Source organism: Phalacrocorax carbo, chromosome 6 (assembly GCF_963921805.1).
Source record: "Phalacrocorax carbo chromosome 6, bPhaCar2.1, whole genome shotgun sequence".
In the NCBI taxonomy this organism is placed as follows: domain Eukaryota; kingdom Metazoa; phylum Chordata; class Aves; order Suliformes; family Phalacrocoracidae; genus Phalacrocorax; species Phalacrocorax carbo.
This window is the reverse complement of record NC_087518.1, coordinates 17,380,075-17,397,792: the sequence shown is the minus strand read 5'-3', so window position 1 is coordinate 17,397,792 and position 17,718 is coordinate 17,380,075. Positions and strand designations below refer to the sequence as shown.

Below are 17,718 nucleotides of genomic sequence, written 5' to 3'. Positions count from 1 at the left end.
CCATGCTCTGCAGGGGGATGCTTTGCCCCGCAGCCCCCAGACCCCATCGCTGCCCTTGGCAGCTCTGTGCTGCGTCCCAAACCCCCCACGTGGACCCACCCTGGCTCAGCCTCCCTGTCGCGGCAGAGACGATGATTGCAGGATGTTGGCAGACGTGCTGAGCCCCACCGATGCACACCCTGCCCTGGCAGCATCCTCCAGCCCTCCGCAGGGTCTCCTTCTCCAACCCCCAGCCCCAGGGACCCTAGCCTCCCTGGGCAGACCTTCTCTACACCACAGCTTGCTCCCTTTTGGAGCAGGGCTGCCTGCAGCTGTTTTGGGCCCCTTGCTTGCCATAGGCTTGAGACTGAGGTCCTCTTCCTCTCCTGCACCAGGAGTCGAGCACTGTGCGGGAGCTCTCCATCCGGCTCTTCCAAAACACAATGGGGGTTGTGGTGGAAGCCAAAAGGAAGAAGATGAAGGAGGTGGTGTGGGGCAGCCTGCTGCCACTGCTCTTTCACCTGCACGACGAGGACAAGAATGTGGCCAAGGTGGGACTCCCAACCTGACCTGTTCTTTGGGCAGGGCGGTGCTGGACCCTTTAAAAGTGTGTCGCCATGAGGTCTAGCTCGCTGGGTCCCTAGCACCAGGCACCTCCCTGCCCGCTGCTGCCTTTCTCCTCCCGCTCCCCGGGTGGATGGGGAATTAGGTCCCTTTCCCACCCAGCTCCCTCCGCACAACCCCTGGTGTGAGTCCCTGCAGCCCCAGAGACGGCGCTGTGGCTCTGCAGCAGCCTGGGGTCACCAAGGCCAAAACACTAGAGCCTGACAGGCTTCCACCCAGAGAGGGTGGCTGCCCTTATATTCCCCCAGGGTGCTGAACCCGGTGGCAGCATCAGTCCCCAGCTGGTGCGTCTTCCCTGCACGGGCAGGGCAGGCTCTGAGCCCTCCAAAGAGGGGGGACGCAGGGTCTTGTGTCCCTGGCGGTGGTGGTGGCATCTCTGCTACTCACCAGGCCTCCCAGGAAACCCTCAGCAGTGCTGGACAGTTCCTGAAGTGGCGGCAGCTGGCCCAGCTGGGCGAGACCGTGCAGGCATGGAGGATCAGCGAGTGCCTGGTACGCACAGCCCCAGCGCCCCCAGGTTCCGCCCTGGGTGAGCCCTGCCCCATGCCCAGCACGGGGGACGGGGGGGGCTGTGCCCCCATGGCGGTACGCACCCTCCTGGAGCAGGCTCTGCCCCAGGCTGTCCTCTCCCCCGGAGTCCCAAAGGGCACCCTGCCAGCAGGACGGCACCCCAGCGTCCCTGGGGAGCCCTCTGCTCCCTCCGAACCCCGATGCCACACGGCAGGGAGCTGGGAATGTCCTGCTGGGGGGAAGGAGGGTGGCCCTGGGCGGGGGGGGAGGGCCCGATTGGGGGGCAGCTCTGCGCCAACCGTGCACCCTCCTCCTCCCTCCAGCTGGCCAGGAACAGGAGCAGGGCCAAGGAATACCTGCGCCAGAGCCAGTCCTACCTGCAGAGCCCGCAGGAGTCCCTGCGGCGGGAAGCTGTCAGGTTCATCGGTGAGCCACGAACCCCGTGGTCCCTCCCTCCTTCTCCCAGGGTCCCTGTGGCCCAGCGCAGGACCTGTGGGGCACTCCTTCTGCCCGTCCCACCCCTGGCTGTGCAGGCGGGGCTGGCAGGAGGCTCATCCATCCCCTCCCCGATGCCGCAGCCCAGGGTCAGCCCTCCCCGGGGAGCTGTGCTGGCCAGCTGGGCTGGGTGGAGGGTTCTCCAATGGGCAGCGGGGTCCCCAACAGGCAGCAGGGTCCCCAACGGGTTGCATCCCCTCAGGGCTCATCGGACGGCAGGTGGATGGGCACGAGGAGTTGCAGTACATCAGAGAGGGTGAGTGAGGGCAGTGGGGAGGAGGAAGGACCCCGGCACAGAGCTCCCCCCTGGGAGAGGGGGGCTCTACTCCCAGTGTGTGCGTGTCTCCGGGGAGGGGGCTGTTTCTGGAGGGGCACATTCCTGACCGGCAGCACCCAGCTGAGCCTCCCGCCCCCCGGCTCCCTCCTGGCCCTGGAATCACGGGGCACAACGTGCCCTGCCTGGAGGGGACACAGGGCTGTCACCTCACCTCTGCTGCTTTGTCCCCACAGTCCTTCAAGATGCAGGGAGAGACACGAGTCTCCTGGTCTCCTCCCTGGCGACACAGGCGCTCCTCATCCTCAGCTTGAGGAAGGCTGAGTCGAGGTTTAACCTGCAACGGCTGAGCTTCCGGCTGCTGAGGGCATGGACGAGGTGGCACTCAGCCCCCAGCGAGGACTCTGCTCAGGCGGAGACAAAGCAGCAGCCCCAGCCCTAGGATGCTCTGCGGCTTGGGGTATCTCCTCTTCCCAAAGTCTAACAGGAGAGAAGAGACCTCAGCCCCAGAGGAGCTGGCGTCCTCTGGAGAGCAGCAGGACAGCCGCTTTTTCCCATGGTGCAGGGCATCACCTGCCCACACGCTTCGTCTTTGCCACGAAGCACCAGCTGCTGGGCTGGGCTGGGCTGCAAAACAGAGGGAAGGAGAAGCCGGAGCCTGCGCTGCCTGGGGCCGACATGGCCGAGTGCGGGAGCTACAAAGCCACCAACGCTCTGACTCCGACAGCTTTGTCCCCTCCGTGTCCCCAGCAGGAAGGGCAGCTCTGCCTCCTGCCCATGCCACCCATCCCCACCGGCCCTGCGCCCGTTCCCACCCAGGGACGTTGGAAGTCCCAAGAGGAATGGTAAGAGGTCACTCCGCGAAACCAAGCCCTCCGTGGAGCCGTCGCCTTGGAGCGATCTCCAAAAGGGAGACCACCCGCCAGCAGTCAGCAGCCCTTCCAGGATAAACTCTAAACAAGGCCAACGCCTAACATCAGTAACAATTCAGTTTCCAAATAAAACAGACTGGGGAGACAAATGCTTTGTACAATTTGGGCTGTGGATGACACAGATTGACGTACAGCTCCAATGTGTTTAACTCCATCAGGTGATACAATGGGTACAAACTGCATATTTGTGACAACACGTTGGATTAACTGAATGAAACATGGGATGACACATGGCAAAAACAGTAACGTAGCTAGGCCACGCAATAGGTAAAATAAGATTTGTTTGATCCAAGGACCTCCTGGAAGCCAGGAGAACATATCGACATTCCAGCCTTTCCAGGTCTGGGGGGGAACATGGGCCGATTTCCGTATTCCGGCAGTAATTTGTTTGATGACTTTGCCATTGTCATTGATTTTTAAACAGCAATTAGAATCATGCCATTTCCCACAGACCCCGCCTTCTTCGGCTAGTAGGTAGTCGAGAACCAAGCGATGTTGATAAATTGCAGTTCGCATTTGGGTTGCCTGATCTGCCAGTAGGTCGAGGGCCTCAGCTGTTTGATTGGTGATAATTTCTAATACGGCTTGCAGCCGGATAATGCGATGTAGATTATAAATGGGTTCTCGAGCACCACTAACCCATTCATTGTGTAGCCAAATCAACTAGAATTGTTATATGAGAACATAGAGTATAGGAATTAGCGTATCCATCGATCTGTGTAGTGATCAAAAACAATTTGTGTTTCTAATCATTTATATATAGACAATGTGTTTTGTTACTAGAAGAATGCACTTCTGTCAAAAGGAATGATAAAGTGCAGTTTTGTGTAGCAGCCTGAGAAAACTGGCCAGGATTGCCGGGACTGAGAGCCAAAAGGGTAAAAGGTAATTCCGGCAGGGGGAGATCGCGACCACCGACTCACGGACCACCGACCCAAGTAATACCACCTACTCAAAAGAGAACAATAGAAGAAGACGACTGAGTTTGCGCAGTAATCTACATGTGGAACGAGCAAGTTTGTACCAATCAGTAGAAAGGACAATAATGAATATGTATGAATAGGTAAATTTTTGATCTATAAATTGTATGGGAAAGGTGCGTGAGGTATGCACGTGAGGAGGAACGATCCCCCGTGCATCCGGCGCCGTGAATAAAGAATGCCTGCTCTTTAATACTAAATTAGTGTTAAGGAGTTGTTTCTGATTTTACCGCGTTTTTCAGTAACAATTGGGGTTCCAAGTTGCACGTCCATAATGTTGTATGATACGCTGGGGGGTCCGCACGTCTTTACCCCAGGACTGGCCACTCCCATCGGTGAGGGAGGTATCAGTAACTTTGGATCGTTTTTCCCGCTTCAAATCATCATATATTCGAATGCCTAAATGGTCTCCGTCTGTTTCTGAGAGTAAGCAAACCAAGGGACGGATCACCCCAACGCAACATATTCCTGACCAGTTTGCTGGTAACGCTTTATATGCACGGTTTCCACACATCCAACAGTGTCCCTCGAGCGCCACTGATCCGTTAGCAAAGGGTCCTTTCCAATGTTCCACATGGGGCGAAGGGTCAAAATAAGGGGTAGGTTCTAAACCAAACGGGCCACTTTCAACGCAACAATATAGCGATTCCTTTGTGGAGTTTTCACAACATGGTATGTCTGAACAAAGGTCTTCCCACGTTCTCCTCCAACGGGGCCAATCTAGTCTATTACAATATTTACAGTTGTAAGCTCCTGCTTCCTGGTCCCAAATACAAGCACGGCCCACAGAGTTGCCTCGGCTGGTATTAGGCGTGAGAGACCAAAATCTGGGAAATGCATTCTGGTATCCCTCTTCATTCACCCAGGCATAGCTATATACGAGTTCATCCTTTTCATGTGGCCCCTCTCCCACCTGAACGGTTATGCTTACGTTCTGATATGTCCATTCACATGTGCCGTTACCCACAAAGACGCCATCCTTTTGTGTTCTAGCCAAACAGTATTTACCTTTCTCTGGGTGAATCATGTGAGCTTTGCCATGTTTTATTCCCTTTCGTTTCGCTATATTTACTCACCCACCATTTTGGTAGCAAAGGTAGAGCTACCCAGGGCCAACTTGGTAGACCAAACGGTCCTCCACATATCCAGCATTCTGTGAGGTTATAAACACTTGCTATTTGTTCAGCCAATTGCATAAAAGAATTCTTTATATCATTTCCTTCATCCCTAAAGTCTTTGAGGGGATAACTGATTGTTCCAGGGATCGCGACCCATACCATACACCAAAACAACAAAATTGACATTTTGCTCTACAAATCCAGCCTAAGCTTACAAATGTTACACAATCAATCACAAAAATACACATAGTCAAAATCAAATGTTAATCTTCCCACATTCGGTTGCGTTCCCGCGGGGATCTCCTGTGAAATGAAACAAAACGTCGACTTGCCCAGTTTGGGCTTCATCTACGTGCTTAAAATGAGGCAACAGTCCAGCGAGTGTTAATTTTGTGCTCTTTCCCCCCCCAGGCATCTTCAGCCTTCCAGGCATATTTGTTAAGGGGTTCAGTAAGTATGAGGGGGACGGTCCCAACGGTTGGCATTTCTACCGACGCTGGCTGCCCAGGAGAGAACGTTGGTTCCCTTGGAACACTAAGAGCGTGAGACGTTGGAATTAAAACTGGGGGTTTAGGACAAAAGCCATTTAATCGGGGGCATCCATTTGTCCCCCAGCGACCATTGACTCGGGTAGCTGCATCCCAGAGGTGCTCCGCCCAATGCGGCTTATGAGGTTTCAGAAATCGTTTTGAGAGTCCATTAGTTCGTTCCACTAGCCCCTTGGCTTGGGGGTAATACGGGGTGTGGAACACCCACTTGATTCCTTCTTCCCTTGCCCACTCCTGTACTCTGGCAGCACTAAAATGACTGCCATTGTCTGACTGAATAGAACCAGGTTTTGGGAGGGAGCTAAACCAAATTTTCAGGGCCCGCACTGTGTTTTCCCCAGGTGCTCGTGGAAATGCTTCGGCCTGGACTAGGCCAGAAATTACTTCCACGCCTACTAATACATATTGTTTTCCTTCTGACTTTCGGAAAGGCCCAATATCATCGATTTGCCAGACTTCCCAGAGGGTCCTTTTGTCTCTCAAATGGAGTGGGAACTCCTCCCTGGGATGTCGCTCTAGCCAAAGTCGGCATTGCTCACAAGCTGAAATACAGGCCCTGCAAGCGTCCCGAGGGGCAGGCCAGCCTCTGGCATGTGCCTCCTTGTATAAATCATTAGACCCCGCGTGGCCACGTTTAACATGTAGCCATTCTAGGAGCCTATCCCAATTTTCTCCTGTTTGCTCCTCCTTCTGCAGAGGGGCAATTCTGGCCAATTCGTCCACCCTATTATTCCACTCACTCACCGGAGTACCCCCTTCCGGGTGGGAGGGCACCCGTCCTATTGCAAAATCCCCGTGTTTGGCAACATTTAAGATTTCTTGCCACCTCTCCTTTTGCCACACTGGCACCCGATTTACCTCCCAGTGGTTCTGTTCCCAAAAAGGGAGCCATTCTGTGCACCCTTTGAATACTGCAAACGAGTCAGTGTAGATGTACACCGGAGTCCCTGCTTTTCCCTCGCTATTAAACACACTCCATACCGCCACTAACTCTCCCACTTGGGCACTGCCCTCGCCTTCAGGAATTATTTCCCTCTAGGTATCCACATGAATAGCTACAGCCCGATACTTCCACTGTTGGCCCTCTCGTTTGGCGGAGGCGTCTGCGAACCATACGTTTCGCAGCTCCTCCGAAAATGGCGGGGCAATCCTAACTACAGAAGGAGGAGGGGTGTCCTCCTCCAGAAGGTTTGTCGCTTCTTCCTGTATGTTTAACACCTTTGCGGTACCTTCAGTGACTGTAAAAACACTACAGTAATGTTCGATTTTAGCATACCGTTTCCTCACAGTACCCCTTTGGGCCACCCCGTCAGGGGGAGGGGTCCCTGCTAACACAGGCTTAATTACCTTAAAGGGTCCCCTTAAAACTATAGGTTGTTGGCGTATGGTTCGCTCCGCTTCTCTAAGAGCTAAGCTCACTACAAACAAACCCTTTTCCCAGCTGGAGTACCGCTTTTCAGCGTCCTTAAAACTCCTAGAATAAAACCCAGTCGGTCGAATGGGACCTTCTGCTCCTTTCTGCCAAAAATGAATTGACGATCCCCAGTGTGCCAACCCCCATTCAATTTGAACTGGGTCGGTGGGGTGGATAGGGCCCAAAGTTTGATGGGTGCTTGCTTCAAACACCAAAAGCTGCAGTGCCTCATCGTGAGCTGGAGTCCATTTCCAAATCACCCTCTTTCGCAACAGGTCATATAAGGGACGTGCCATTATTGCAAATTTCGGCTTATGCTTTCTTCAGAAGACCAAGAATCCCAAGGTGTGTTGCAGCTCCTTTTTTCCTTCCGGAATTTTTACCTGATCTAACGCTGAGAGGGTGTCCTGACGAATACAGGCTGACCCTCCTTTCCACCAGATGCCCCACAACTTAACTTCACTGGCAGGGGCTTGTATTTTTTCTTTGGGTATTTGAAGGCCTGTTCCTTCCAGATGATTAATAGTTCTGTCCTGCATAGTCTGCACCGAAGCTATGGTATGTCCCCCTTTTAGTATGTCATCAATATACTGATAGACTTTGACCTCTCTTTCTGATGGGATTATTGCCAATTCCTGTGCTGGGGCATGGTGGGCCAAGGTAGGCGAGTGTTTATATGCCTGAGGCAAATGGGTAAAAGTATACTGTTGTCCTTCCCAGGTAAAAGCAAATTGGTCTCGATCACACTCCTGGAGCTGAACCATAAAAAACATGTCCTTCACATCAATGGTTGCTAAGATAGGGTGGGCCTGTTCTTGAATGGCCGCAAGTAATTCGGCTATGTTGGGTACAGCCGCAGTCAGGGGGCCAGTGTTTGCATTCAGTCGCCGATAGTCAATGGTCAGGCGCCATTTTCCATTAGGGTTGCGTACTGGCCACACTGGTGAATTGTACGGGGAGTGAGTAAACACTAAAATTCCCTGCTGTTTGAGATCCTCAGCTACTGGGGCTATCCCTTCCCTGGCTCCTAGCGGCAACGCATAGGGTTTTACGTTGGTAATCTTGGAGGGGGGAAGGGCAGGTGCCGTTTGCAATAGGCGCACCTCCGCCCAAGATGTTTCAGTTAATTGCCTGACCTGGGGGATGCCAAAAGACCACGACTTCCCCTGGGTGTCATGCCACTGCCTTCCCTTCAACGCAGCCATGCCTAAAATGTTTGTCTGAAAAGGTCCTATGGCTACCATGGTATTGATGGGGGCTTCCTCTCCTGGGAACCATAGTGCCACTGAACTCATAGGCATTGACTGTGTTTTTCCCAGAGCATTTAAGAGGATTAGATTTCTAGATGGGATAGAGATCCCGCACCGTTCTGCTTCGGTCTGCATCAGTGTGGTGATTTGTGGCCCAGTATCCATTAGAAAAATTACCGGTCTTTTCCTTGGTCCTACAGCTACTGTGACTAATAAATCCCCTCTTAGATTCAAGGTGAGTTGTCTTACAAACATCCATCCTCCGCTCCTCTCCTCACCTTCGGGGAACGGAGGGTCTAGTTTTCCGCCTTTTCCCTAGTCAGCTCCCCCTCAAGATCTATCAGGGGTGGAGCAGCGGCAACTAATCCGAGAGTGGCCTTCTTCCCTGACCATTTCTGTACAAGTTTTTCCAATTTTGGGGTCGGGAGTCCATCCATCAGGTCTCGAGGAATGCCCTTCTGAAGCCCTAGATGCCATAACCCCTGTCGACTTAGGGGTCTCTCTCTCCCGGGATGATTGTTGCGAAGTGGCCTCAAATCCTGGCCCTTCCCAATTGACAGCTGCCGATTGTTAACTTGCTCCGCAGACCGTACAACCCTTGTTTCGGTTTTTTGGAACGATCCACCATCAGGGCCATATTTTCTCCCAAAATTAATTAATTCCTGCGCTACCTCCCTCCACGTCCACACTTTCCTTCCCAACCGCCAATGGTCAGGGGTTATTATCCCTTCCAGAGTGGCCGCAGTTCTTTCTCCTGCGGAATTATTTTGAATTTTCCCCTGTAATTGGATCCCAGTGGGTTTCAGGGAGTCAGGGAGTCCCCGGATCAGGGGAGTCATCCTCCCTGGGTCTACAGGCATCATCATCGGGGAACTCTGGTTGGGCTTGAGCTCCCGATCATACATCGTTTGGAGACAGGCTGCTTTCTGCACGCTTTCCACTAGTTGATCCACCGTACCTGTTATGGCAAGGGGATCTCCCCTCTCCAAAGGGTTCAGCCCTCCGGCCCAATACGCAGCCCTCTGGGTTAATGACCATGGGGCTCGGCGATTACCTGTAGTTAATAACCCCAATATCCTTCTGCTTCTTTCTCCGACAACAAAATTCCATCCCCCCCTGCTGACAGGGACACTCTCCACACATATTCTGTCTCCGATTCCTTCGGAGTTCTTGCAAAGTCTTTTTTCAACTTTGCTACTTCGGTTGCTGTAAATGGGACTTCTTTGGTGAGAACTTGAGGACGGTCATCGTTATTCTTCTCATACAAGTACTCTGTTTTAAAGAGTGGATACATGTGAGGGAAGCTTTCTACAGTTTCCCTTGCCCTCTGCAAGTCTCCCTGAGGGTAAACTTGCCGTACCCCTTTCTCTGAAAGTTTCACCTCTACCTCCGCCAGTGTATCTGCTTCCCTCAAAAGTTGACCCCTCAATTCTTCCTTCAGTATGGCATTTTGATTTCTCTCCTCCTGCAACAATCGCTTGTTTCCCTCCCAATTGTTCCTGCAGTGACTTTATGACCACCTGCAGTGAGTCTATTGTGACATCAGCTTGACAAAGCCTCCGTTTCCTCTCTTCCACCGCTGCTGACAGACTCGCTCCCAGGACTGCGCAAATTACAGCTTTTCCTTTCCCTGGTCTAACCCTAGCTTCCTTCTACGCTACCCTTATCCTGTCTACTACACTCTGCGGTTGAAACCAATGTTTTTTCACCCAATCTTGTCCCCGGGGTGAGGGGCGAGATCGGTGCACCTCCAAAAGATCGTACAGCTTATCTATCCCTTCGGCCGGTGAAGAGACAAAATCGTGGGCGTTAACTGCCTTCTGAGTGGCCATTTTACCTAACACAACGGGGCTTTATGGTCCTGAGAGGGTCACACCTTAATGCTGCTATCCCCTTTTCCCCTTTTCGCCCTCAGGAGGTCACACCGGGAAACCAAGCCCTCCGCGGAGCCGTCGCCTTTGAGCAATCTCCAAAAGGGAGACCACCCGCCAGCAGTCAGCAGCCCTTCCAGGATGCTCTGGGTACGCGTGGTGACACTCTTTGGCTGCTTATCCTTGAGGAAGCGAGCCTGTTGCCTAACTTGGAGCAGCCGAAGGGTGCTCCCGCTGCCCTTCCACGCCTCCCCAGGTGCCAGAGAGAAGACACTAAATGCGCAAAATAAAGCTTCCGAACAAAAGCCGGTCTGAGCGCTTTAGAGCATCACCGGGACAGGCCGTCCCACCACTACCCCCGGCGACAGCCAAGGCCGGGGTCCTTGGCAGCCCGCAAAGGCCGTGCTACGGGACCAGAAGCCAGGCAGCACCAGGGGGCGTGTCGTTGCGCCGAGAGGCCGGGGCCAGCAGCACCGGGGGCGGGGCAAGCCGCCGAGGGGGCGTGGCTGTCAGCACCAGGGGGCGGGCCGTGTCGCCGAGGGGGCAGGCCCAGCAGCACCGGGGGGCGCGGCGGATTCGTCACTACTCGAGTGACAGCGCGGCCCGCCGATAGGAAGCGGGGGCGGGGCCGCAGGCGCGGCGGGAGGGGGACCTAGTCGGCTGCAGCCAATAGGCGCGGGGCGCGCCCCTGCAGCCGGCGGGGCGGGCAGCACGTGGAGCGGCAGCATGGCGGCGGCGGGCAGCTGTAGGGCCAAAGCCCCACGCGGGGCGGCGGGACCTCGGCTAGGGTCGGGCTGGGCCGGGCCGGGCCGGTCCGAGCCGGGCTGAGGCGGGGCGTGACGGGGCGGGGGGAGGGGGATGAGGAGTAACTGCCCCGGCGAGGTCGCTCCTGTGGGCGTCCTTGTCCCGTCCCGTCCCGTCCCGTCCCGTCCCGTCCGATTCCGTCCCTGGGGTTGCCCCGGTTCGTTCCTCAGGTCCTGGGCGCCGAGAGGAGGTCGCGGGCGGCGGCCGTCTGGCCCGTGGACGAGGAGGTGTCCAGCGACTCCGAGCCGGAGAGGTACGAGCCGCGCCGTGGGGGGAAGCCGGTGCCGGTGCCGGTGCTCACGCCTGTCCCCGCAGCCCGTCGTTGGGACGGCGGTGGCGGCGGGAGGCGGCGGTAGAGGAGGAGATGGAGGAGACGCCGTAGGAGAAGAAGCTGCGCCTGGCCAAGCTGTACCTGGAGGAGCTCCGCCGGCACGGTGAGTGCCGCCCGGTGCCGGTACCCCGGTGGGGCAGAGGGGCGTGCGGCCCTCGGTGCTGAGCCCGGCCCTCACGCCCCGCGTCCGCCACAGAGGAGGAGCGGGCGGCGGCAGAGGAGGAGGAGGAGGAGACGCATCCGGCGGATCTCATCGGCGACCGGCTGAAGGAGGACGTGGTGAGCAGCGGGGCGGGCGCGTCCCCCCAGTCCCGGCAGCGGCGGCGGCGGCGGGCTCTGCCCCGCTCCCGCGGGGCCGGGGCCGCCTCCGCTGAGCCTCCCGCTTCTTGCCCAGCTGGAGCAGAAGGGTCGGCTGCAGCGCCTGGTCGCCAAAGACGTAAGTGCCCAGCACTGGGGGCGCCGGGGGGCTGCCAGGCTCTAAGTGCCGGCTTTGGGGGGCACTCGGGCACAGCCAGGGCCGGCACCCCGAGTTACTGTGCTGGCTCCGGGACCAGGGCCCTCCTTCTGCCCAGGGTGCCGGGGGCTGGTGCCCTGGAGGAGGGAGGGTGCTGTGCTTGGGTACTCCCATGCCGGGGGAAGGGACCGAGGGAGGCCCAGCTCACATCCCGCTCTCCCTGCAGGTGCAGCCTCCAGATCCAGCCAGCATTCGAGTGCTGCGGGGGCACCAGCTGCCCGTCACCTGCCTGGTCATCTCTCCAGATGACAGGTTCATCTTTTCGGCTTCCAAGGACGGCTCCCTCATCAAATGCAAGTGTTCCCTTGGGGCCGCGACTGGCTGTTCCCCCAGCCTGAACCCTGCAGGGAGGGACCCTGCAGCAGCAGGAGCGTGGGTGCCTGTGGAGGTGGCTGGGCCCCTGCCCCTTCCGGGGATGTGCACGTGCATCGTTTTGGGCTCTGTGGGAGGCTCGTTGGCGCTTTCCAATATGTTGGGAGGTTCCCAGGGTGTGATGGCGATGCCTTTCCCGTAGGGGAGGTGGAGAGCGGGAAGAGGCTGTGCGTGGTGCCTGGGTGGAAGAAGGGCACCGAGGAGCGGCACATGGGGCACGCATCCCACGTCCTCTGCATGGCCATCTCATCGGATGGCAAGTACCTGGTACGGGAGAGGGGGCTGGTGCTGCCATGTGTGGTGGAGCGGTGCTGGTGGGGAATGCATCTCCTCCTGGGGTCCTGCGGAGAGCGGTATCTCTATGGAGAAAGGCATCCAGTATCGAAGGGAATTAGCTGTGCTTGAGGTGATTTATGAGATCCCAAGAGCTAACTGTACTGGAGGCCGAAGTGAGCCTAACTGGGAATGAGTGGCAGAAGCACCCCATTGTGACTGGCCCCGAGGCTCCGTGCATCCTTGGCATAGACTACCTCAGGAGAGGGTATTTCAAGGACCCAGAAGGGTACAGGTGGGCTTCTGGTGTAGCTGCCTTGGAGACGGAGGAAACTAAACAGCTGTCTACCTTGCCTGGCCTCTCGAAGGACCCTTCTGTTGTGGGGTTGCTGAAGGTCAAAGAGCAACAGGTGCCGATTGCCACCACAACAGTGCACCGGCGGCAATATCGCACCAACAGAGACTCTCTGATCCCCATCCATGAACTCATTCACCAACTGAGGAGCCAAGGAGTCATCAGTAAGACCCACTCACCCTTTAACAGTCCCATATGGCCAGTGCAGAAGTCTAACGGAGAGTGGAGGCTAACAGTAGACTATCGTGGCCTGAATGAAGTCACTCCACCGTTGAGTGCTGCTGTGCCAGACCTGCTAGAACTTCAACACGAACGGGAGTCAAAGGCAGCCAAGTGGTATGCCACAACTGATATTGCTAATGCATTCTTCTCAATCCCGCTGGCAGCAGAGTGCAGGCCACAGTTTGCTTTCACATGGAGGGGCGTCCAGTACACCTGGAATCGACTGCCCCATGGGTGGAAACACAGTCCTACCATTTGCCATGGACTGATTCAGACTGTACTGGAACAGGGAGAAGCTCCCAAACACCTTCAATACATTGATGACATCATTGTGTGGGGCAACACAGCAGAAGAAGTTTTTGAGAAAGGAGAGGAAAATAGTCCAAATCCTTCTGAAGGCTGGTTTTGCCGTAAAACAAAGTAAGGTGAAGGGACCCGCACAGGGATCCAGTTCTTAGGAATCAAATGGCAAGATGGTCGTCGTCAGATCCCCAAGGATGTGACCAACAAGATAGCAGCCATGTCTCCACCAACTAGCAAAAAGGAAACACAAGCTTTCTTGGGCATTGTGGGTTTTTGGAGAACGCATATTCCAAATTACAGTATGATCGTAAGCCCTCTCTATCAAGTGACCTGGAAAAAAGAATGATTTCAAATGGGGCCCTGAGCAATGACAAGCCTTTGAACAGATTAAACGAGAAATAGTTCATGCAGTAGGCCTTGGGCCAGTCCGGGCAGGACAAGATGTAAAAAATGTGCTCTACACCGCAGCCGGGGAGAATGGCCCTACCTGGAGCCTCTGGCAGAAAGCACATGGGGAGACCCGAGGTCGACCCCCAGGGTTTTGGAGTCGGGGATACAGAGGGTCCGAAGCCCGCTATACTCCAACTGAAAAAGAGATATTGGCAGCATATGAAGGGGTTCAAGCTGCTTCAGAAGTGGTTGGTACTGAGGCACAGTTGCTCCTGGCACCCCGACTGCCAGTGCTGGGCTGGATGTTCAAAGGAAGCGTCCCCTCTACACACCATGCAACTGATGCTACGTGGAGTAAATGGGTTGCACTGATCACCCAGTGGGCTCGAGTAGGAAACCCCAGTCACCCGGGAATCTTGGAAGTGATTATGGACTGGCCAGAAGGCAAAGATTTTGGATTATCACCAGAGGAGGAGGTGACACGTGCTGAGGAAGCCCCACCGTATAAGAAACTGCCAGAAGATGAGAAGCAATATGCCCTGTTCACCGATGGGTCCTGTCGCCTTGTGGGAAAGCACCGGAGATGGAAGGCTGCTGTATGGAGCCCTACACGACAAGTAGCAGAAACTGCTGAAGGAGAAGGTGAATCGAGCCAGTTTGCAGAGGTAAAGGCCATCCAGCTGGCCTTAGACATTGCTGAACGGGAAAAGTGGCCAGTGCTCTATCTCTATACTGACTCCTGGATGGTGGCCAAATGCCCTGTGGGGCTGGCTGCAGCAGTGGAAGCAAAGCAACTGGCAGTGCAGAGGCAAACCCATCCGGGCCGTCACGTTGTGGCAAGATATTGCTGCCCGGGTAGAGAACCTGGTTGTAAAGGTACGGCATGTGGATGCTCACGTCCCCAAGAGTCGGGCCACTGAAGAACATCGGAACAACCAGCAGGTAGATCAGGCTGCCAAGATTGAAGTGGCTGAGGTGGATCTGGACTGGCAACATAAGGGTGAACTATTTCTAGCTCGGTGGGCCCATGACACCTCAGGCCATCAAGGGAGAGATGCAACATACAGGTGGGCTCGTGATCGAGGGGTGGACTTGACCATGGACGCTATTGCGCAGGTTATCCACGAATGTGACACATGCGCTGCAATCAAGCAAGCGAAGCGGGTAAAGCCTCTGTGGTATGGGGGACGATGGCTGAAATATAAACATGGGGAGGCCTGGCAAATTGACTATACCACACTCCCACACACCCGCCAAGGCAAGCGCCATGTGCTTACAATGGTAGAAACAACGACTGGCTGGCTGGAAACATATCCTGTCCCCCACGCCACTGCCCGGAACACTGTCCTGGGTCTCGAAAAACACGTCCTGTGGTGACATGGCACCCCAGAGAGAACTGAGTCAGACAGCGGGACTCATTTCCAAAATAACCTCATAGACACCTGGGCCAAAGAGCATGGCATTGAGTGGGTGTATCACATCCCCTATCACGCACCAGCCTCTGGGAAAATTGAACGGTACAATGGACTGTTAAAAACTACACTGAGAGCAATGGGGGGTGGGACATTCAAGCACTGGGATACACAATTAGCAAAAGCCACGTGGTTAGTCAACACGAGGGGATCTGCCAGTCGAGCTGGCCCTGCCCAGTCAGAAATCCTACATACTGTGGAAGGGGATAGAGTCCCTGTAGTGCACGCAACAAGTATGCTGGGCAAAACAGTCTGGGTTCTTCCCGCCTCAGGCAAAGGCAAACCCATTCGTGGCATTGCTTTTGCTCAAGGACCTGGGCGCACTTGGTGGGTGATACGGGAGGATGGAGAAATCCGATGTGTGCCTCAAGGGGATTTGATTTTGGGCAAAACCAGTCAATGAACTGAATGGCACAATGTGAACTGCTAGAAAATATTGTGTGTCACCTCTGTGTTGTATCAATGATATCAGAGTACGAGCCTCCCAGTCCATGGAATATAGACTGTGAAACAAGCAAAGTGCAGCAGTGACGGAACGATGGCTGACTCGGTATGCAGCAACCCGACGCCACACACACCATCTCTCCCACCCTGAAAGACTGATACGACAGATGGAGCCCAGAGTCATGGACTGGGTGAACTCAATGGACATTTTAATGGACATTTTACAGGGAAGGTCCATGAACTAAGGGAATGACGTCTGTGTATTATGATAAAGGATGGGAAGGGGAGGGGTGGTGGTTGGTAAGGTTGTAGTGCATCGTATGGGACCTCGGCATGGTGTAAATGGTATGGAATAAGGGGTGGAGAATGCTGGTTTTGGCTGAGACAGGGTTAATTCTCCTCACTGTGGGGGGTCGGCTACCTTTCCAGCTTCCCGCGCTCTGCCGCGTGGCGGGGGGGGCTGGGAGGGGCAGGGCCATGGTGGGGGCAGCTGACCCCGACTGGCCAATGGCAGGTTCATTCCATACCATGTGACACCATGACCAGTATTCGGCGGTTCGTTCCCCTCCACCCTCCCTTCCCCTCCCCCGGGGCTTTGCGCCTCTCGTTGTTCTCCTTTACATTGCATTTCTGCTGTTGTTTCTTTTAATTTTAATTATTAAACTGTTCTTATCCCAACCCGCGAGCGTTACCCTTCTGATTCTCTCCCCCATCTACCGGTGGGGGAGTGAGCGAGCGACTGTGTGGGGCTGAGCTGCCGGCTAAACCACGACACTCCTAAGCAGGATCCCAAAGCACGCTTGTAACTGATGGTAGTTGCCCCTTCTCTTTGTAGGGGCCCCATTGATTGTATCCAGCTCATCAGCGAGGAGCACGTGGTGTCGGGTGCCGATGACGGGTGAGCACGGGGCCGCGACAGTGCCTGGGGTAGGTAGGCAAAGCCCCCTCCTGCAACCCCCTCATGCCTCCCCTCCCTGGTAGGTCTGTAGCCCTGTGGGGGCTGGCGAAGAAGAAGCCGCTGGCGCTGGCCCGGCAGGCGCACGGCATGCAGGACGCCCAGGGCCTGCAGCAGCCGTACTGGATCTCAGCGGTGGCTGCCCTGCGCAACAGTGACCTCCTGGCTACAGGTGTGGGGCAGCTGCTTTGGAGCAAGGGTTTGGGGGTGCAGGGGGTCTGTCCTGCCCCTGCCCCTGCCCCTGCCCCTGCCCCAGGTTGGGGTGCATGGCAGTCTCCTCTCTCTACCCTAGGCTCCCACAGTGCTAGTGTGAAGCTCTGGAAGTGCAGTGAGGGATTTCGGAAGCTGGAGCCCCTCTGGGCTATCCCGTTGGTATGGGTCAGGAGGTTGGGGATGCTGGAGCTGGGCTGGGGGTGTCTCTCGGCGGGTTCTCCCCTCCCTGGGCAGCAGGAGGAGGCTGTGCGAGCCTCTCGCCCTGCCCTGTCCCCTCCAGGTGGGTTTTGTCAACAGCCTCGAGTTCTCGGCAGCCGGTGACTTCCTGGTGGCCGGCCTCGGGCAGGAGCACCGGTACCGTCCCCCTTCCCCAGCGCTGGCTGGGGGCACAGCCTCCACTGCCTCGAGGGCTCGGTGGAGGGTGACCCCCATCTCTCTCATCTGCAGGCTTGGCCGGTGGTGGAGAATCAAAGAAGCCAAAAACAGCATCTGCATCATCCCCCTGAAGCGGAGGGCTACAGCCCCCAGCTCCCATGTCCCTGACAGCTCCTAGCCCGCTGGCCCCGGAGCCGCTGCACCTGGGTCGTGAAACCCTGGTCCCTGGTGCTGCGCCCCATGTCCTTCGTGCAACCACCCTCCTGGGGCCGGCAGCGCCGGAGCGGGGGATGGCGCGTGGCCCCCTGACCCTGCTGGCACCCAGATCATGCTGCGGCTCTGCCCTCTGTGAGGGTCTGCCCTCTTCCCTCAGCTTTGGCCAGACCTGAGCTCTGGAGGACTCTGTTTTAAAATAAATAAATAAATAAATAAAAGAACAACACCAAACCCAAACCAAACCAAATCCACTTTATTCACCTAAATTACCATGTCTAATGCCCCACGGCTCCTGCCGCCCTGGCCTGCCCCCCTGCCTCCTCCTGCCCGTCCCCTGGCACCGACCTGTCTGCCCACCCACCTCGGCGCTGGCCCCGCCGGGCCCCGGGGCCCCACCTCGGCTCCTACGGCGCGGCGGGGCCCCGTGCCCCGGGGAGGGGAGCGAGGAGCCCCGTCCCACCCCTCCCCCCCCCGCCCAGTGCCA

At 56.2% G+C, this 17,718-nt stretch overlaps 1 pseudogene; it reads left to right on the top strand.

The window, feature by feature from the left end:
* The first annotated feature begins 2,560 nt into the window (after positions 1–2,560).
* On the top strand, positions 2,561–17,443 carry LOC135313999 (U3 small nucleolar RNA-interacting protein 2-like; annotated as a pseudogene).
* The last annotated feature ends 275 nt before the right edge of the window (positions 17,444–17,718 follow it).